At 43.3% G+C, this 23,142-nt stretch overlaps 1 protein-coding gene across 1 annotated transcript in view; it reads left to right on the forward strand.

Moving 5' to 3' along the window:
* Positions 1-10,723: 10,723 nt before the first annotated feature.
* Positions 10,724-23,142, forward strand: part of LOC124612351 (UDP-glycosyltransferase UGT5-like) — a 139,224-nt gene continuing 126,805 nt past the window's right edge. The window contains exon 1 of the mRNA XM_047140504.1: positions 10,724-10,759. The gene's annotated coding sequence lies outside the window, so the exon portion shown is untranslated. The remainder of the gene's footprint in view (positions 10,760-23,142) is intronic.

The following is a 23,142-nucleotide window of genomic DNA, read 5'->3' on the forward strand; positions in this document are numbered from 1 at the left end:
CATGTAAAATTTCCTAATATCTTACTGGTGTAATTAACTCTGCCGAAGCAAGGACGTAAAAGAAAATCAAATTGTTTAAAAAGAAGGTGCATAATTCATTGCGTTATCACTGTTCATCATGTTATAACTAAGAGAAATATAAAAATAAAAAATGAAATAAATCCATAATAAAGAAAAAAAGTTCTATATGACAGCGTAATGTCTCATTCAGTTCTCCATTTCTGTTATCAAGAGGAACATGTTTCATTAAATAAGAATTCATTTGTGAAAAGTAGAAAACAAGTGATATGGTTTACATTCGTTTCTTCTAATATTTGTAAGGGCACTGACAACCCACGCCGTTGAACGCCCTTAATCTCCAAACGCACACGCGCATAGCCAAACTGAGACTAATGGCGTACGCACTTTTGACAAATCACCTTTACTGCCAAGAGGTTGAAGTTTAGATAGACGAGGTGCTGTATCACCAGCCACGTGAATTGTTCAGCAGTGCGAACACTTTCCAAACAGCGCGGTATCGCTGCAGACATGCGGTCACCAATGTACCACGTTCGATAACAGCTTAGCAGCGCCAGTATATCGTGCGTTTAGGCAAGCAACGTGCCCGATAAGGGCGGCTGAGGTAATCTAGCACTCCCACTATCTAGCACCAAACATGGCTTCCACGTCAAACATCAAATGAAAACCAGGAAGAAAGGTAAATTAGGGATCAGCTTCCCGGCGAGGGCGAAGCTATTATAGACGGAGCACATGCGCGGCTTTGTGAGCCAGATCGACAGTGTACTTTTCAAAGGAAACATCGAGGCCTTTTGCCTTAAGCAATTTAGCGAAACTACGGAATGCTACAGCGTGACTGTCCGACGGGAATTTGAACCTGAATCTTCTCGAATGGAAGTCCAGGATCTTAACAACTGCGACAGACCTCTATAGCAGAGCTAGTTGACATGCGAAAGGGAGATGATGACTTTGACCTTCGATGTGCCTTTGCCTGAAACACTAAGTTTGTAATCAATTTTCTGGTTGATGGCTGAGCTGCTTTCTTGATGTAAGTACGAAGTAATGGTGAGTAGACCGTTGAAAAAAGTAGTTACATGAATAGTGAGTCTTAAGGTATGTTTACATGGGCACAGAAACTGCATATTGCCGATAATATAGCACTGCAACATTGCCAGCCACACGACCTGCAAGCACCTATTAAGCAAAATGTCGGGCGCTGTTCCCCAACGACGTTTATAGCCATAAATTTTCGGGCCAGAAGAGTTTACGTGGGCCACAATATGGCCGCTAAAATGGCAAAAACGAGCAACTGAATGTGAATGCGGCTCTGCTGGATTCGCATTCCTCGAAGAAAAAGTTAGCAAGGAAAAGAGAAATAGAGTTTTCAGGATGCGTACAGTTTAAGCGAACTGCTTCCTAAGCGTTAGCATACGAACTGATGAAGAGTACATACATCATCCAGAAAATCGAAACACGGTTTCGAATACATCGTAAAAGGATACTTGCAGTTTAGGTGAGCGAAAAGCTTTCTAAACGTTACCTTCCGAACTGATCCTGTGTTCAGACCTCATCCACAAATTTGAAACACGATTTCAAATGCACTGTAAAAGGAATTCTTCCGAAAATTGATAAGGCTGATCAATACATCTGCATCAATACTCCGCAAGCCATCCAACGGTGTGTGGCGGAGGATACTTATGTCAACATTAACTGATGTCCTTTTCCTTGTTTCATTCGCAAATGTCTCCTGGAAAGAATGAATTGCCGGTAAGCCTTTGTATTGGCTCTAATTTCTCGAATTTTCTTGTTGCGGTCATTTCACGAGGTATAGATGGGAGGACGTAATATGTTGTCCGGCTCTTCCCAGAACTTACTCTCTCGAAATTTCAGTAGTAAACCTCTCACTGATGCACAACGCCTCTCTAATAGCGTCTGCCGCTTGTGTGTTGCCATCTTTGCGATGATACCGCGCCGACTAAACTATCCCTGACGAAACGCGCCACTCTTCGTTGGATCTTCTCTATCTCTTCTCTCAGTCCTACCTGGTAAGAGTCCCAGACTGTTCAATAATACTCAAGTATTTGTCGAAAAATCGCCTTGTAAGTCACTGCTTTAGTGGATGAATTAGATTTCCTTAAGATTCTTTTTACAAATTTCTGTCTGGTATCAGCTTTGCCTGTTATTTTTACGAACAAAACATCATCCTCTAAGTTACATTTATGATTCAGTAATGGACATCAATTAGAACTCATGACAATATGGATACGACATAATAAGCAACCTCTATATATTTTTTAAACAAACTTTGGCTTAGGAAGCGAGAACTTCATTTTCTGGCTACTTACTCCTGTTTCGGACTCAGAGGCATTTGGATGTATGTGTTTAATAGCTGATTTATTGGATAATAATCGTTTTATTCATAAATGCTAGTGTCTGCATTCTTATAGAAACCTGCAATCATTACGATATTAATTTTATTCTGATCATTTCATGTGTTCCAGCAGAGTTATCAGGAAATTGAGCACACACTGTTTGAAGTCAGAACGTCTGATTGTTCATCGTACCGCGTCGATTAAGCGCTCTAATCGCAACAAGGTTTACTTTTACTAAACCCAAATTAATATTCATTACCACTTTTATCGTATATATGTAAAATTTTAAAAGAAATCGGTCAAGAAGTTTACGAGAATTTTGATAATCATGTTAAACAACAGAATGTGTGTAAAATCTTATGGGACTTAACTGCTAAGGTCATCAGTCCCTAAGCTTACACACTACTTAACCTAAATTATCCTAAGGACAAACACACACACCCATGCCCGAGGCAGGACTCGAATCTCTGCCGGGACCAGCCGCACAGTCTGTGACTGCAGCGCCTCAGAGCGCTCGGCTAAGCCGGCGCGGCATGTTAAACAAGGTCTTGTCTTCATATAGTAACACATATTACTTCGCATGTCCCGTAACTCTCGTTGTACAGTGTGACACACGGGAGACGGACGATTTTTAACGAAATAATACTCAGCCAACTTTAAAATTAATGCATGTTTATTTACACAAAATCAAAGCTCATTATTTGCCATTTTAGTTAACAAAGTTATTTGTGAAAAATAATGTCGTGAAGGTGATATCCATCATTTAGAATGCAGGACTCAAGTCTCTTCTCAAAATCCTCCACCACATGGACTAAAATTTCTGCAGGGATGGCAGCAATTTCTTGAATGACTGCATTCTTCAACTCGTCCAAATTTCGTGGTTTATGGTTATAGACACAGTTCTTAAGGTACTCCCACAGAAAAAAGTCACATACTGACAAGTCGGGAAACCTGGGAGGCCAGGGAACATTGCCAAAACGTGAGATAATGTGGCCAGGAAGCATGCGTCTAAGAATTGTCATTGAAGTGTTTGCGGTGTGCGATGTTACCCCATCCTGCTGGAACCAAACGCGTTTTAAAGGGATTCGTCGTCTTCTTAGTTCTTCTTAGTTTCAAGCATGCGAATGTAACGAACCGAATTAACAGTAACTGTGGCCCCGTTCTCTTAAAAAAAATAAGGTCCAATAATGCCAACAGAGCCAAGAGCACACCAGACTGGTAGATAAGGTGTGGATGCTCTGGAGCCCAGTAACGTAGGTTTTGCTTATTGACGGTCCCGTTTAAATGAAAATGACTTCATCGATCATCAATAAAATTTCATTTTCATTCGATCCCAAAATCACTTGCATTCTGTAAGCGAAGTCAATTCCAGATTTTTTCATGTAATGTGTTTAAAGTAATCTGTAAGTCTTGCTTGCACATCTACAATGGTTTGCTCTTTTTAGAACAACAGTTTATACTCTTTCTTTGTGTCAACTGTTTTTGCCGAATTCCCCAGTCTCCTGGTGAAAAGGTCTTGGGTTAGCATATGCGTGGTGGTGTTAGAAAAACCGCGACATTTGGAAGCATTTCTTCTGGCAAAGACTTACGGAAAATAATGACTTGGGGTGAGAGAAACATATTTCTCCAATTTTAATATAACGTATGTAATACTTACGTCGTCTTTGTTGGAGTCAGTGTTAACAATTTCTTTATAGTTTACAGGTACACAACTAAACCTATAGGCAGAGAGAACATAGTTCATAATCGTTTCTTGGTCTTGGTTGTCTGGAAGGTTTCCTTGTCCATCAATCAACCATGTGGTATCTTATCGTTCCAGTAGACAGGTTTCAGGGCAGTGTTAAACACAACACAGTGAAACGTCCCCTTTAGAAAAATTTATACAAGTGACTGTGCTTAAACTGACACACAATATTTTGTTAGCGCAACGCAATCTGACTTTCAATAGTCCCTACAAAAGAATGGGCCCTGACTAACATTAAACTATACCTTTCACAAATCACTTACCTCACAAAAATCTTCGCTACTCAAGTTACTGCAATACAGCGAGCGCCACTACTGCCAGCTAAATAAAAGATTCAAACTATGGAAGGCACTAACTACTGATAGGGATAGTTAGCAAATGAAAGATATTAATAGAGAACAAACAATGTATTTACCTTGATATCATCATATATAAATATAGCAGTTCATGACAAATTTCAAAACTCCGCCATCTCTCTCCCCACATCCACCACTGCTGGCGGCTCACCTCCAACTGCGCAACGCTACGCGCTGTTCACAGCCAGCTGCCTAACACTACAATGGCGAGTATTACAACAATGCAAAGCAGCCACAAACTGCACACAGCACAGCCAGTGATTTTCATACAGAGGTGGCGTTACCAATAAAAAAACCTAAACAGCCTACTTACAACAGCACACAGCTTTTCCATTAGCTATCTGCTAGCTTACGAGTACACCACATACAAGTGCTTCATGTTGAGTACACCGGAACCTATTGTGTATTTAATACACATAGTCTCCCTAGAACTCAATTTATCCCTTAACACTGTTCTACTGCACTTACATGTGCTACAGACATTTAATACTTGTTCTTAACCCTCTTTGTTAACTAATAAACATTAACTTTATACGATTAAAACATTATTTTTGATAACCTGTGACTTTTCGATCTCCTGAAATGCCGAAACCAGAACTGCTAGAGAAAATATTAATAGGGCATTTTTTATGAAACTTCCTGGCAGGTTAAAGCTATGTGTCGGACCGAGACTCGAACTCGGGACCTTTGCCTTTCGCCGGCAAGTGCTCTACCAACTGAGCTACCCAAGCTCACAGGTTTAATTCCACCAGTACCTCGTTCTAGGGCCAAGCTCACAGCTTTAATTCCGCCAGTACCTCGTTCTAGGGCCTTTTTTGTATGTAAGTTAATGTAAGTTAATTTTTTTGCTGGGAATCGTTTTCGCTTGAGGCTGCAGTTTTCGAGTTATTTAAGAAGAACATAAAAAATAACCTTTAAACGCTCCCGACCCTTCCCCCCTTCCCTCCCCCCCCCCCCCCTCCTCACACACACACACGTTCACAGCCCGCAAATCAGGACTTTTAGTATGTTGTGCCTCGTACTCCTGGCTAGCACTATAGAATAATATGCGACTACACGAATATTTTTCTTGATTTTCCTTCGTTGACTGGAGTCGCTGTACTTAGCAGATACTATGAATGTTCTTCTTTTCATTGGTTTATCCCGTGTCTTCAAAGTGTTAGATGTTTTTCTGTGTTTGACAGCGTTAGTGGTAGAGAATTCCCGGATGCTCTTCCTGTCGCCATCCCTTCTCCCTCGCTACTCAATCCGTGTTGCCCCATTTGCTTCAGTTTCGTGGTATCACCTGTGAAACTGTGAGAACATGTTCTAAATGTTTGCGAATCGTGTACCTAAGGAGGGACGTGGGCACCAGCCCGGCATTCGCCTAGTCGGACGAGAGAAACGGCCTAAAAACTACAGCTAGGCTGGCAGGCACACCTGCGCTCATCGTTAATCAATTGGGTAGATTCTATCCGGGCCTGGCGCCCCTCCTCGAATCCCGGAAGCTGCGTACTAATGAGCGCGGCTATGAGAATGTTTAAGGAAGTACTGTAGCAATGAAAAACAGATTAACCCCAATATTGCTCCCATCAGTAAAAAATATACTTATATAATTCACATTCAGTGTAACTACCCAACAAAAAAATGTATATGGCATTCACATTCAATGTTAACTTCCCAACAGTTTGTTATTCCGTAACCTCGCAATAATAACGTGTGACTAATCTCTCAATAAAATTGTGGCTCACTTATAACCTTTCAATAATTGACCGTGAACTTAAATTGGTAAATTTTGGGCGTCAGCAGTGCTGCGTCATGGCCCTGAAAGATCATACTGAATAAATTGAAAATTCTTACCTCAATAAGGTCGCCGGATAACGCATATATATCTGCTCCTATAAGAAATTTTTCTGGCACAGCCCACTGCAATGCTGGCCAATAGATTTGTCATGTATGAAAGAAACACCTGATGTTTCTCTACAATAATCGGGATGACCATGGATTGGAGAAATTAGTAAATTCTTTAAATTGAGATGAATGATTGTCAAAAGTTAATTTTTCATAAGAAAGGTTATTATTAAGAGATTTTTTAAAAACGTTTACATGGGACTTGATATAACAACAGCACATATGCGCGAGGCTGCTTTTACCTTATACTACATCGCTCAGGCACCGCCATCTCTCCCCATGAACGGCCCAGCCAACTCGATACACCAGACTACTAGCTACTACTTACTCCTACTGCTACACAGTTCGTACTGCTGACAACACTGCTCTTTGGACTGAGGTTCTCTTATAGCTTACATATCGCAGGCAGCGCGTGAGTAGTCCATCGAAATTACATCTGCTCGAGTGCGCTAGCAACAAATTCCTTGGTCATGGACCTCTTACAAAGTCATTTTATATTTGGTATTCACATCAACACTTATTTTGTAAGTATGCCTACTTGGTGAAAGTTTACAATTTTATATTGCTGCCTGCCATGCGTTTAATATCACTGGGTAAGTGGTCAAAAATTTTGGCTCCAGCATTGTGCAGCGCTTTTTGTGGTAATACAATCTCAGTGTAGCGTAATGCATGTAATTTTTTTCTTCTGGTTTGGACATTGGGCTCTTCTGAAATAGACGAGAATTTCACCGCTGTATATTTGGGCTATCTGATAAAACGCGGGGTTGCTTTCCACACTCAACCATGAATCGACCCCTAAAGAACACAAAAGTGTACATAGCACAAAATGTCACAAAAGTGGACTTAGTGCTGTTCTGAAATAAGCAATTCAATTATGTACACCGTTGTTCCTTTTGAACTACAGTGGAGTACTCACAACAAACTTCATGAAGGAATAAATATACTGCAAAGCAGCAGTTAAATCGTCTAACCCCTTAATCAGATCTCTACAAGATTATCGCCGGTGACCATCACACATTCTTACACCACGTTTTTGAGCAATAAAGACTTTTTTTCTTTGAGGAGCGGTGCCACAATTCACATGTGGCTTTTCTTGGTTATAGAAAAGGAAGAGGTGTAGACCGCGAATTTTTAAGTTTTAGTAGTGCACTTAACAGCATTGCCGTGTCCCTGTTTTAATACATTTTTCTGCGGAGGCGTCGTGGAATGGGCAGCTAGTGCACCAAAGCGAAAGACAACAAAGTTGGATTTATGACACGCAGCAACGTAGCGATTTACCACTCACTGAAATACTTTTATGGACGAAGTAAGTGACCATTGGATAGATAAGCAACTGCAATTGCTAAACTTAGGAAGTGTCACTGGGCATGACGGGATACCATTACGATTCTGGATAGATTACACAAAAGTACGTGGTGCTCTTCTAGTAGCAGTCTACTGTAGGTCTCTGGAGGAGCTAAGCGCTCCTATTGTTTGGTAAAAAGTGCACGCCATTCTCGTTTGCAAGAACAGTCGCGCAAAACTGCAGATCTACACTGATCTGCCAAAACATTATGACCACTGCCCACACCGACGGTGGATGCCATCTTGTGGCGTTGCGGGCACATGACACTGTAAGAAAAGTATGTAAGCGGAGCAGACACGGATGGGGAACCACACTAGGGAAGATTATGGGCTGCAGCTGGGGAAATCGATTGAGATAAACGACTTTGACAAAGGGCAGATTATTGTTACACAGAACCCGCGAACGAGTAACTCGGGAACGGCGAAGGTGGTCGAACTTTCACGTGCTACTGTCGTGAGAGTCTGCGGAAAGAGTTATAGGGACAATGAAACTACCACCAGGCGCTAAATGGTTGGACATGCACGAGTCGTCACAGGACGTGGAGTCCTGAGGCTAGTCTGCTTTGCAAAGTGGGATAGATGGTGATCTGTGGCATCTTTGAGGAAAGAGCACAATGCCGGTGCTCGCACAAGCGTTTCGGAGCACACCGTTCATCATACATTGTTGAACATGGAGCGCCGCAGCAGACCATCCCTGCGCTTTCAATTGTTGACCCAACGACATTGTAAGTTACGAGTGCAGTTAGCAGTGGGCCATTGGGGTTCGACTGTTGGTCAATGGAAACGTGTCGGCTCATCGGGTGAATCACATCTTTGCTACTCTAGGTCGATGGTCGTCTCCATAAACGCCGTCATCGAGGTGAACGGCGGCTCGAAACGTGCAACGGGCCACGGCCGCAGGCTGGTGGGAGCAGTATTACGCTATGGGAGACATTCTCCTGCGCTTGTTTGGAACCTGTGGTAGTAATCGAAGACACGCTGACAGCTGCGAACCACCTTCCTGCTTTATGTCTTCCCCGATGGCAATGTCATGTTTCAGCAGTATAAGGTTGTCGGCGTCTCGGAGCCATAACAGTGACTAGCATTGAGGAGCATCATGGAGAACTCACGTTGATGTCTCGGCAAACAAATTCACCTTAGGTAAATCCTATGGAACCCATCTAGATTGCTACTGGGCGCCATTACCATGAACGCAAATCACCGGCGCGTTGTTTAAGCGAATTACATGACCTATGCGTAAACATCTAATGCCACATACCTCCACAAACCTACCAACTAACTGTCAGATCCCTGATACGCAGACTCAGAAATGTATTTCGTTCAAAAGACGGACGTACAAGCTATTGAGCAGGTAGTTATGATGTTTTGGCTCATCAGTATATGTCACTGACTCCGGGCCGATCTCGAATTTTGGAACGTGTTTCATGCTCGTGTATTGTGAAATCTCCTCTGTGAGACTCAATATGAGTTCCAGATACAACGTTTGAAACCCATCTCGCTCTGTTCGTCCACAAGATCCAAAAAACTAACAGATAGCACCTCTCAGAGTAATGTAGTTTTCCTTGTCTTACACGCTTAAAGAATCACACTGCCACACAATGAACCAAATAGGAGCTTACGGAATATCACATCGGCTGTGTGATTCTATTTAGGAGTTTCTAGAAAACCGAACACACCATGTCATTCCCAGAGGGGAGAGATCTTCAGACGTAAGAGTAACTTTGGGCGTACCCCAAGGGAGTGTAATAAGACCCTTACTTTTCACAGTATATATAAATGACCTAACAGACAACTTCGGAAGTATCGTGGGTGATGCTGTTCTGTACAGAGAAGCTGCAACGCTTGCGAAATGCAGGAAGACCTGCAGAGAATCTACGCCAGGTGCAGGGAGTGGCAATTGACCCTCTACATAAACAAAGGTAGCGTACAGCGCACACGTAGACAAAAAGATCTATTATTGTATGATTACACGATAGCACAACGATCACTGGAAGCAGTCACATCCATAAAGTATCTAGGAGTTGCGCACGGAATGATTTAACAAGTGGCACGGCAATTAAATTAATTGCAAGTAAGACAGGTGATAGATTTTCATTGGAAGAATCCTCAGAAAATGCACTCCGTCAAAAAAGGAGGCATCGTACAAAACTCTTTGTCGACAGATACTTGAATATTGCTCGTCAGTATGGGATCCGTACTATGTAGAATTGACAGAGAAAATAGAGAAAATCCAGAACAGAGCATTTCGTTGCAGGTTCATTTAGTAAGCACGAAAGCATCACGCAGATGCTCAGCCAACTCCACTGGCGAACGCTGCAAGAGAGGCGTTCTGTACCACGGTATGGTTTACTGTTAAAAGCTCCGAGAGCGCATGTTACTACAAGAGTCGGCCGCTATAGTGCTTCCTCCTACATACCCTTCATGAAGAAGCCTGAGGGTAAAAACTGCTCGAAACGTGTATATATTCAACGGATTGACTCCCACACCACCGAATCTATCAACTGTTGCGTCATAACCGTACGGCCATGAAGTTACATGTTACTTTATGCCTCGATATTTTTCGACACATAAAGCACTTATTTTCAGTAAGCTAACTGCAACTAGAACACGTGGAACTTATCTATGCCGAGCTATTTTTCCTCCTTCCATTTGAGCCCGTAGCAGTAACAATGGTTCACCACTGCTGTTCGTAGTGAATAAATGTATATACGTAGGAAATAAGTGTGATATTCTAGTTTCGATCTTAGCACAAAACGTGAAACAAACAGCGTTATGCTGAAGAACATAACGAATGCGGTTGGATGTTGATGACTGGTGCAGTGCATTACGCTCCTCCGACAGATATTTTTAATCTACAAAGTGAGATGCAGTTTTTAAACAATTGGTTTAGTCAACAGTCGAACCTGCCGCCGATCAGCGTTTAGTGTGGGGTGGGGCCGGGAATCACGCGTGACGTCATCAACGCCACATGGGTCGTGCGCTGCTGTACGCAAATCAGTACTTGTTTTGCAACGGCCACGGCCACGAGTCGCACTCCAGCGGCAGCAGTGGACAAGGTAAGTGCCGTACTGAGAGACGCGCTACACCCGGTATCTGTTGGCTGCCAGTGTAAGAGGAACTTGTATTGTTAATTATTAAGGAAAGAGTTAAGAGTTGTTACTGCTTTGTGACTAACAATTGTTACATTGTTAATCGAATTTTTGACATAAACAGTAAGAGACAGTTGCATGTGCCCCTTGAAAGAATGCATGTGCCCGTCTTACACCACATTATCCGGGTTCCAGTCAGATGATTTCAGGTAAATGATAGCGTTTAGAGGGTCCGAGTATTTCGGTTTTTTATTGCTGTTACTTTCAGCTATAAACACAGGCTTCGAACAAAGATCGAAAAATTCTAGTAAAGCTGACTGAGTAGCAGATCACGATAGATCGGTGAGGCTGCAGCAGAAATCTGTCTCTGGCCTACAGCAAAAATTGCCTGGTATGATGTCGCAAGTTTGTTGTGCCCTCCCCAGTCTTCAATCTTTTAAAGCAAAGGGAGCATTGTGCTTCACTGCTACCGTACTTCGTAAAATAATTCCAAACCACGGATGTTATTCTGAAATACGACTGATGTCAGAGGACGACAGCGAGAAGAAACTATCTTATAGTTCAGTTGGGGGCACGTCTTGAACACACTCGTCCATGCATACTCTCTATTAGGCTGCGCCACACGGCAACAGGTACATAATCATCTCTGCAACACACCACCGATTGTTATTTCGTGTTTGCTGCTGGTTTGTAACCGAAGGCGTTGTTATTGAAACGGTGCTGATCGTTTTTTCCCAACCTATAATACTCAAATATTTCAAGGCAATAGAAATATTATGAATAAACTTAGTTGTTTTATTTGAAAAAAGTTTTATTTAAAAACAATTTTAGCGCCGCTGCTGTGGTAAATTGGAATGCCGTATTTTACCCGGTTATTAGTTAAAAATGAAAATAACCTGTTATACACCTACACCAAAGAAATACCAAAAAGATATTCAGAACTGAAATACCGGTATCGGTATAACCTGTCAGTCCTTCCCATTCCTAGCTTGTACAAGCAAACCTCAGTTGTGGGGTAACCTTAGCGGCCTTATTTCGAGTAAAACGAGGCAAATCAATAGCAAATAGCTGGACAAGCTTATTAAAATAAACGAAAGAAAGCTTCGTTTCAACAACAGAGTCGAAAGCCTGTCAAAGGAAGGCAAAGTGGGATGTTGTACACATATTTTTTAACTGAATGGGAAGCAACTGACTGTCAAAGTTAGCATTATTGAAACAGTAAATTCTCGCAGTACCAATTACAGGAGGGGGGAAAATCGAAGGAAGAGATGAAGTGCCCAAGTAAACACTGGCGTATTGTAGTTGGATATAGGTGCATATTTGAACCTTCACAACCACTTTAGTGAGAAAAATCGCTATATTTTTCAATATTTGTTGTAGTATTAGTTTTTCTCATTATTACATCTTAATTTTTTATCCCAGTTGTTGCGAGTAATAGGAGGTCCAAATGTTGGAAATACGGAAGCGTCCGATCCCACCCGTCTTTGACCCATGACGTCACAAATATGGCGGAAACAAAAACACACACACTTTCCACAAGAAGCCTAATGACACTAACGGGACAAGCGCGGGAAATGGTGCGTTTTGGGTGGGGGGCAAACTAAATATAAACGAATTTAGACGCCTTGCGTAGCTACAACGTGTAAGTGAAGACAGCCATGCATGAATACCCACCCACCTCCCCAGGGGTCGTAACCCCTGCAACCCATAGAAGATAAAGATGCTTCAGTAGCTGATCAGTGTTTTTTCTTTTTTTTAAAAAAAAAATCTCACGGGATAGAACGAACAGATCAGAAAGATAAATATAATAAACTAAAACAGAAATTCGAGGAAACAGATAATTAAAATAAGTAATAAGTGTTTTTAAATTAAAAAAAAATCTCACGAGATAGAACGAACAGATCAGAAAAGTAAATAAAATAAGATAAAACAGAACTGGAGACAGCCACACTCAAACCAAACTCCGCGCCGTCATGACGTCACACACAACACCCTTACGTCACGGGTCAAAGCCGACGCGTTGGATCGGACGCTTCTGTCGACCCCAAATGTTTCTCTACTGATTCTGAAATAATTATACCAATAATGTGGCTATATCTCCAGCTCATAGCACCTTAATGGTAGTTTTTCGATTTATTAATCAGTCTTGATCCACCATATCATCTTCCCTTCTTGGCTTTTTCTTTCTTTTCCGCATCAAAATACGCAAAGCCGTCCAAACTAGCAAAATGGCTTCTCTCGAGCTCCACATAAACAAAAGAAACTGATATTTGTAAAATTCTTGGCCTGTGCGGAAGAGAGCGAATGTGTGCATGCTTACACAAAACGACTGATCATATGTTTGTCAAGCGTGCCATTATATTTGTGGCCATCTATAACCCCCGAACCGTCACAATGTACAAACTAACTTCTTGAAGCTGAAAGAGGCAGAGAACGCGCATCCCAATGGAGAGTAAAACACTGATTCTGTAAACAGCGATCAAGGAAATGTGAAAACTGTGCCCACTGTTGGGACTCAGGTAGTCCATGAGGGCGTTTGTTAGTCTTGCCAGTAACAGAAAACTTAGGCTTCCCTAAGGAAGGAGTGACAGTCAAGTTTCGGAAGATGTCGCATTAAACGTAGTGAGTTTTTAATTCGTGGAAGGTGGCACTTTAATTGACAAATATAAAGTGTGCTTGTTTTTGCGAGTAAGAAGTGACGCATTTGATTCTACATTTCATTTACGATGTAAATGGAATGTTTTGTGTTCTAACGATTGATACTGATGTTAAAACCGTATTTGTTGCAAATGTGATTGTACACTACAAACGCTGTGGCAAGACACATTTCTGGTAAATAAGCTGCTTGTTTGATGTGGTAGTTTTGTTCCCTGCGGAGTTGTGTGTGGAGTCTCCAAACCATCGGAAAACTTGATTTCGGTGGCCACCTCTAACTTCACTATCGGCATGGCTGATTTCGGTGTGCATTCCCATTCAGATACCGTAACTCTCGCGTTGGCTGTTACGTGATTACAGGTGGAACACAAACAACCGTAGTAATAATGTAAAATGTCCATGAAGTGATAGTGAAGGCGCATCTACCACTGATACCACAATCAACTCTTAAGTCGCAAATTTGATTAAAAAATATCAGAACACTGACTGAAAAACTTCAAAGTGAAAACAACTCTACTACTGCTGTGAAGCTAGACCTACTCACACGCTAGAAACAGGTAGATGGTTAGCAAACTAGTGGCTGGCGGTCCCGATTGCACAAACAGCCCGAATAAATTTGTTAAATCATACTATAAGCCGACATAAAACTAAAAGAAAGGACAAAGAGAGTATGGCATTAGAAAGTACATTAAAGGCTTTGTGAATCGCTCTGTCCATTTAACTGCAAAACTATTTAAATCAGTAAAAATTTCAAGCTATTAGCGTTTAAAATGACATTTAGGAACATAATGAAAACATAAAGATGTTAGTCTTTACTAAAATGAGAACCAAAATGTTCTGTGAAGCGGACATAAGATCCTACTGTTTTCACTTTCTGCAGGCTTTCCACGACAATCATATATTCCGAATATTTTAATATTACTTCAGATTTGATACAAATTATATGCTATTAATTAGTTAACTGTAGCCTATAGTCCCAGTAACAAGAGCGTAGATAGATTTACATTGAGTTTCTCTGAACCTGTACATTGACGAAGTTCAATGGAATATATTAATATGCATATCCCTGCATATTGTAGTTAAATTTGTAATTTAGTTTCTTTATTTTTAAACGTACTTAGTATACGTTGAAACAGCTAATGATACAATCGAGTGACTCGAGGTAAAAAATATACTATATTTTAAAGAAGAAAATTATTATTTCTCTACACTGCCTCAGGTGGGTTGAACCTACCGATTTCTGACGTCCGCTTTGATCCATGAAATATCTCGTTTAACTACATACTGACAGATCTGACCACTGATAAATTTTATAGTGGTTTTACATTTTCCATCGTTTCTTAATAGCTTCAAAATTTATGGAGATGTATTCCGCCTTTGCAGCTAAATGATAGAAAACTTTTTTGCATACTCGTTTCTCTTATTTGTGAAGCATCTTAAGTGGCCTGTAATGTTTTTGTATATAATAGATATGACTCTGTGTTACGTTTTCTCATGTTACTCCCTTTGTTTCTTGGTAGAAACAAACAACTATTGATAATTTGTGTGCCGTCCTCGAGCTGTATTTACTGGGTCTGCCTACTCAAGATGGCAGACTTTTGCCTTTTTTGCTCTCGTCTTCCTACTGTGTACTGATAATGGCTAGTGTGCAGTGTGCTTACATACACACACACACACACACACACACACACACACACACACACACACACAAACACAAAATGTAACCACGCCACGAACAAACGACGCGGAGGCCGAGCAAACGAACCTCCAGAACGACACACATGGATAACATTAGAAATCGTAACACCAAATTATAATTAAGCCTCACGAAACTTGTGCTCCAAAAGTAGTTTCTAACCCGAAAAACAAGAGAATAAAAACAAAACGTAATATAGTAACATATTTGTAACTGCTTTATAACATACTTATGTGTAAAACACCTGTATTACAAGCCGCTGAAGGTGCTCCAATCAAAAGCTGCGAAACACGTGTGGCAAAAACCAACTGCCTTTCATTTAGTTGGAAAGACAAAATACACTCCATGAGTTCATCGTGAGCTGTTTTTTTTTCTTATGTAGATCTTCAGCGTAGCTCGAGGTCTATGTTACGGTGAAATTTGAGTTTGGCTGAGACGGCGAGCCGCGAACGGGTATACGTAACCAAGTTTAAATAACATACTGGTGTGCAGTGTAGCCAGCGATCTACGTTGAAAGGTTATAGTACAGTTTATCTAAATGAAGGATTGGAACGTCATGAGAATAACCATTTCTCATCATGGTGCGTATTTTTGCACGTTTAAGATTTTGGTGTGTGTGTGTGTGTGTGTGTGTGTGTGTGTGTGTGTGTGTGTGTGTACGTACGAAATGGCACGTTTCATTACATTGTTTAAGCGGAACACAAGTATTACAAGACTTTATTTCCCACGTCCAAGAGTTAGTTTAAAGCCAATTTTTAATGTTCTTAGAGTTCATCATGCGCAACGTAACATTTGTAATGACGCAGGAAATTGTTATGCCTAAATACATGAAGACTTTACCGTTTACAATACATAAATGGAATAGCAAGGACACATTTTGTTTCCCACGCACCCACGACGGGTATGGGGTGGTTTTTACTACACACAAATTTCGGATTTTCGTGTCCTAGCATACCAACCATAAATTAACCAACACGGTAGTACTGTAAATATTAACACCTTCAACGTCTTTGGAAGATGTCCTCTTGTAATTACAATGTTTCGTCAAGAATCCAGTGTTAAGCAAACAATACAGGATTATTCGCAAATGTGATGCCAAACTCTCGAGATGTGAGACTAAATTCACGCACTGAAGTTATTTACTGGTTTAAATTTTCTGCTCGGTTGTCAGCGTCACGACAGTGCACACAGGACGAAGGGCATACCATGTGGCGTTCATAGTAAGTGTTGTAATAGTAGCGTACGTCGAAACAGGCTGTGTCAGTCTCCAGCAGTGTTTCGTGCTACAGTAGAATGTAGTGTTTTCAGCCATGCTGAAGGCATGCGCAGGTGCTCTTACCAAATACGTAAACCGTATTGTTGTACTGCAGTGCGTGAAATTTACGGCGTTTCACATAGCTAACACACACACATCCTGATTTTGTCGTTTTAGTAGGTACTGAGCAGTAACAAAAGCTGTCAAACTATTTTGTTTACACGGTTTTTAAAGCAGTAGTCGTATTGTACATTTCGTTATATTTAGCAATAATATAAAAACGACACGGGCACTTGTCACCTAGTAAAGATGTTTCTGACAACTTACATTTTGCGAAAGATGAACGTCCTTCAGATGGATGAATGAGCTATTAGCTAAAGTTTGGCAGAGATTTGTAAGAAATAAACTCAATTTCAAACCGTTAACGAAGATAAGGTAAGGTTCAAACTAGTGGCACCTCTAACTTGATCCTGCAAGTGTGGAGAGAGAGCGTAAAAATTAAACGCATCGATTTTGGCTAGGTTAGCTAAATGGAAGTGTGATACAGCGTGGATTAATGAAAGGTAACGGAAGCGTTCAAATGCCGACTTCAGACCAACTCCTAGTAATTGGAATTGGACACCTATACAGTTCCTGTTAGTCGATCATAAAATTGCTAATTTGATGGAATGTCACATGTTCTTCAGGAAATGACATATGAAGCTAGAGTATTTTATTCTAATTGACGTGGCTTGAAAATATTTTATTCGACATGGAGCTGTTGCAATGCGATCACTCGATGCAGAGATCAGTCTCTTGGCCTTTGTAACATATTACTTCGAAAATCTGCTACATTTAACAAGAAAAACCAATGCATAACTGAAAACCGCACGTGGCGTAGCTAAGGTCTGCAGTATTATACAGGCAGAGCTTGCAGCTGGAATGGTCTGGGCAAGAGCTTATCCAAGGAAATACTGACATTGGGACAGGATAAGGATGGTGTGCAAGCTATCAGTTGTTTAAGAAGTTTGAAGAATGTCAAGCCATCGTCATTAATGGGGCAAGAGGAATAATTGTTCTTTATCAGCGACGACGGTTAACTACGTAAGGGAAAATTTGTCGAAAATAGTTGGAAGAAAATCCGGGTAAAGGCGAGGACCACTCGCACTCGGAGGGTTCAATACAAACTTAAATATGTGTATAGCCAGTTAGTCCATCGCAGGAATCGTGATTCACTAAGATTTTTGCCTATTAACGATATGGAACCAGGCAAGATATGTCTACTCTCTCTCCTGAGGAAAAGGGGTCTTAAGGACAAACAGACCAGTCGGATATAAATGACATTTTTTTTCGTTTGATACACTCTAAAAAAGACGCACCACGAAGGAATGATCCAAACTGCACGAAATATGTGATGTACATGTACAAACAAAAAAAAATCAGAAGATTTGGATTATTTATTCAAGAGAGCTTCGCAAATTCAGTAAGGCATTGGTGTACATCTGGCCCTTACGCAAGCAGTTATGCGGCGTGGCACTGATTGATAGAGTAGTTAGGTGTCCTCCTGAGGAATATCGAGCGAAATTCTAATTGGTGCGTTAGATCGCTGTCTGGGACATCTCCAAGCACGACTCTGCTGGTCATCGGGGCTCAGTTCAAAGTGGGACTCATCACTGAAGATCACTCAACTGCAGTCAATGAGTCCAGGCCGAAGACGTGTCTGGAGAGGCCCTGGACAGCGGTTGGATATCAGTCTGTCACTCACCGTACGGCCCTGCAGCCTGAAATGATGGTCTAAGGCGCTATTTCTTTTCGTAGCAGGATCCCGTTGTTAGTATTCCGCAGCACCTTTACAGTACAGCGGTATGTCAACTATATTCTGTGCCCTGTTCAGTTGCACTCCATGGCAACTCACCATGGGCTTACATTTCAGCAAGATAATGCCAGTCCGCACACGGAGAGTTTCTACTGGTTGTCTTCGTGCTTGCCAAACCCTAACTTGGTCAGCAAGAATGCCAGATCTTTTTCCAGTTGAGAATGTTCGGAGCATTATGGGCAGGGGCAGGGCCCTACAACCAGCTCGAGATTTTGACGAGCTAACGCGCCATTTGGACAGAATTCGGCACGATATCCCTCAGGACGACATCCAACAACTGTAAAACTCAGTCAATGCTCTCATAAAGATCAGAGGTGGACAAACGTGTTATTGACTTCCTAAATTCGTGAGCTCTTTCCCTTGAAAAAGCATCCAAATTTTTTGAAATTATCGCTTGTATGCGTGTAAATGTACATAACATCTACGGATTTCCGTTCCATAAAAATTTTCTCCTCAGATTTTTCACTTAATATAATTAAAAATAAACGATTTTTGAATTTTTTCCTTTGATTGTACTGTAGACCTTTGATTCTAGCCAAATATCATGATTATACATCAGTGGGATGTATCATATAGGTTTTGATGAGTGAGTTTGAGTATAAAATGTGTATCTTTTGGTTAGACTGACGAAAAATGTCTTAACAACTTAAGGAAGGACAGTGTTTTCCCAGGGAGCTCCTCCAGCAGTGGTTGATTACGGATATGACGACCCCACGTTTTCTGAGTGGAGACTGGCCAGCGCTGCCGGACCAACTGCAAACTCTTGGTATACTTCAGGGACGGCGTGAAGGTGGAACGTCGTTTCGGAGAACAGGAGCGTTCTGGCTGCACAGCCTGGACTGTGAGGAAGGTACACACCTCTAAAAGACAGAGCCCAACCTCAATATGTGCTATATGCTGATGAGATGAATGGCTGTTGAGGTGTCTCCAGCGGGCAATCTCTTGTGCACCTGCCTGTCACAGTTCTAGAAGACTCAATCAGGAACACATGATGCTGTCTGGGTCGTCATTTGTTTTCCTAACGCCTCGTGCGATCCCTTTGGAGCTACCTACATTCACATCTACTCCTGAAGGGACTGGTATACCGTTAGGTAGCACGTACACCCACCTAGCGAAGAGCTCAGTACGTCAGTCTGCCTGAGGAGTACTGTCTTATTACAGTACCGCGACACAAATCGGTTATAGCATTTTAATTGTAATGAAGAGAGCAGAGGGAATCTTTGAGAAGGTTCCATTCACAAGGCATTGGTGGGTATTTCTAAATAGGTGTCGAACGACTTCGTAATCGAACTCGTCTAGCAGAAACTGCCACGTCAAACCAAGTATCTAACACTAAGGGATGCATGGTCCTAGGTGACTACCGTGTTAGAGCTGAGTTGCATAACGCCCTTAATTTCTGTAAATATGTGATTACCTGCTTAGGTATCATGGAGATGGACGCTGAAGGGTTACGTGAAGAGTGGAAAAATATATTTGTCATGGGAATGCAGAACTGAGAGTACATGAAGTCAGATGGAGAAAGCTGCCACCTTTATTCTAACTTTGAAGGCTCCAAATTACCTGAACATATTTTTGCAGGATTATCCGTCTTAAGATTCGATAGTTCGTTCGCAACACAATGCGATACTTCAAGCCACGTAGCTACATTCATACCACTATGGCATGTAATTGGAGAGCTATGTGTGAAAATTGTGGAGGCTCAGCTCACTTATCAGATCACTGTACATTTCCTTCGAAGTGTATAAACTAATCTGTGGATCACACAGTATATAGCAGGAAATGGATTTATAACGAGGAAAGAAAAATTTGAACTGAAAGCTAAGAGATAAGTAGCCTATAGTGAAGCTAAAAAACTTCAGACGCAACTTCATATGTCGCTACTTGTTTTTCATCAGCCCTTAAGAAACCAGTCTCGGTGTGGTACCCCCACATAAACCTAGATCACAGATTAAAGTAAGAGTACATGGATTTGTCAGTTTAATTTCGGAGAAAAATTGTTCTCGAGCCGAACATCATTTGGAAGCCGTCGACGACGGACGTGGAATCTCAACCACATACTGCTGCACAGCATCAGGAGCCTTCCTCTGTGCTCATACAAGCAGCCGGCCGTTGTGGTCTAGCGGTTCAGGCGCTCAGTCCGGCACCGCGCCACTGCTACGGTCGCAGGTTCGAATCCTGCCTCGGGCATGGATGTGTGTGATATCCTTAGGTTAGTTAGGTTTAAGTAGTTCTAAGTTCTAGGGGACTGATGACCACAGATGTTAAGTCCCATAGTGCTCAGAACCATTTTTTTTTTCATACAAGCATATGCTCCCTCAAGTGTGGAAAACGTAAACAGAAAGTCGTTCTAAAGCGGCAGCTAAACCTTCGGATCGGCGAGGACGTTAGAGAATTTTGATATACAAGCAGAGGAACTGGAGAGCCAGACACTGTCTAACGTTGCCCCTTAGGACTCGGGTAAATCACCAACGCAGAGGAGGACAAGGACAAGCACTGATAATGGCTCCCAAAGGGACTTTAGTGTTACAGTGGAACTATAGTGGATACCGATCACATTTGGAAGAATTAAATCTCTTGGCCCAGGAGACACCTTTATGCATCTGCTTGCAAGAAACTAATATTAATGTAATGGGCACAATTCCATTAAGGGGCTGCCGCCCATGCAGGAAGGATGACAGTGGAGACAGCGCTAAGGATAGAGTGGCTGTTCTCGTCGAGGACAGAAGCCACAACGCTCCTGTCCCCCCGTGCCCCCCCCCCCCCCCCCCTGCGGGTCCGGGGTAAGAATAGGCCCGAGGTATTCCTGCCTGTCGTAAGAGGCGACTAAAAGGAGTTTCAACCGTTTCGGCCTTCCATGTGATGGTCCCCCTTGGGGTTTGACCTCCATTTTTCAAAATTCTACAGAAGTACGAGCCTTTTGGGGAAGGACACCTTACATGGTGTACCACTGGTCCTAAGTGCACTAACACCTTGGCACTCAGCATTGTACCATACCCACAATTCCTCAAATTGGGCCTAAACGCCTGATGGGTTGTACCAGTTACGCCCATAGTGCGTCCCCATCTGCACCAGCGATCATGATGGACTTTCCATGGCACCAGAAATCCAGCACGCTAGCAAGCCCGTTGTGGTGGGGTCGTCATGTACCCTCTAGGTTGTAGCCCCCCTGACAACACAGGGATCGTACTGCCGATACCTGAGCTGCACCCTCCCCACGTCGGCCAAGGAGTAGATGCCCGTCTCCTTCGGGCATCAGGACTCCCGGCAACGGTCATCCTGCCAGGTGGCCCTTGCTGAGGCTGGGTGGCGCCCGTGGGGAGAGCCCCTGGTCGGAGTGGGTGGTATCGGGGCGGACGTTTCGCAGATGAAACGTCAACACGTATCAGGTCGCTCTGCGGCCGAGTCTTTCAAAAGAAAAGGTACCATTTCTAGTTCTGGTTCTCCTGCCCTTTCCCCCTTGGCCACTCCCTGGGAGGAGGGACAGGCCCGCCGGCTTGGGGCGAAGTACTTCCCCCGCTATTTGGTCTGTTCTCGAACCGATGGGGGGACGTTCGCCACCTCCAAGCCCATGTTCTTTGTTCAGCACATTGAGGACATCTTTGGGGAAATCGAGGCTCTCAGCAAGATGCGTTCAGGGTCCATTCTTATCAAGACCACTTCCGCCACACAGTCGGCTGCGCTCCAGGCGTGCGACCGCCTAGGGGACATCTCAGTGTCCATTGTCCTGCATCTGGCACTAAATAGGAAGCAGGGGGTTATTTTTCATCGTGACCTCCTGCTACAATCTGATGAGGAGCTCAGGGCCAACCTGGAGCGCCGAGGCGTGCATTTCGTCCGGCGAGTCCAGCACGGCCCCAAAGACCATCGCATCGACACCGGGGCCTTTATCGTCACCTTCGAGGGGGACATTCTCCCGGGGAAGGTAAAGGTGATGTGCTACCGGTGCGACGTGCGACCGTACGTCCTGCCTCCTATGCGCTGTTTTCGGTGTTTGGGCTTTGGCACATGTCGTCACGGTATGAGGCTGAGCCCCTTTGTGGCGATTGTGGACGTCCTCTTCGTGAGGAACATACATGCACCCCACCACCTCGGTGCATTAATTGTCCTGGCATCCACTCGCCTAGATCCTCAGACTGCCCCGCATATCTGAAGGAGAAGAAGATACAAGAACACAAAACTTTGGATCGGCTCTCTTATTCTGAGGCCGTGCCGTTGACCACTTCGTTTGCCTCAGTTGTGTCCACTCCTTCCGCGGTGTCCTCACCCCTATCCTGTCCCCCCTCCGCCTCCTCCTCCAATCAGGGGGCTCTGTCTCCGCCTCCCAAATCCCTCCCTTCCAAATCCTCCTCCCCCGTGGCCCCCACCCCCTCTGCCCCAGGGGCCACCCTTCCTCCTTCTCTCCCCCCGCCACCTGAGAAGCGATCCTCTTCTCAGGCGTCCATAGGGGAAACGTTTCGGACCCCAGCTTCCGAGGTCCGGTGTTCCAAAATGGACCCCGCGCGTGAGGACCTTGTTCGGGTCCAGCCCACCATCCCTGTGCCTCCTCAGCCTTCCAAGAAGGCCTCCAAGAAGGCCTCCAAGAAGTAGTCTCTATTCCCCTCTCCACCCCGGCGTGGTTTGTCTGACGCTCCATCCATGAGTCGCTGCTCCCGGCCGTCCTCAGTTTCGCCAGGACGCTCTGCTGCCAGGCGCTCAGCTGGCCTCCCGTCGGCAAATGATGCTGCCCCTCCTACACACCCAGGGACAGCGGCCGCAGCTGGCGACGACTCGATGGAACCGGATCCGCCTCCCGTCGGTTGTAGCGTTGTTCCCTCGCAACCTGGCCCTCCACGGCCGTCGAGGTGATCAGCTCTTCCCCCGTCTCGTTCCCCCAACTTTTTGACTAGCGA

This window comes from Schistocerca americana, chromosome 4, assembly GCF_021461395.2.
Source record: "Schistocerca americana isolate TAMUIC-IGC-003095 chromosome 4, iqSchAmer2.1, whole genome shotgun sequence".
NCBI classification, from domain to species: Eukaryota; Metazoa; Arthropoda; class Insecta; order Orthoptera; family Acrididae; genus Schistocerca; species Schistocerca americana.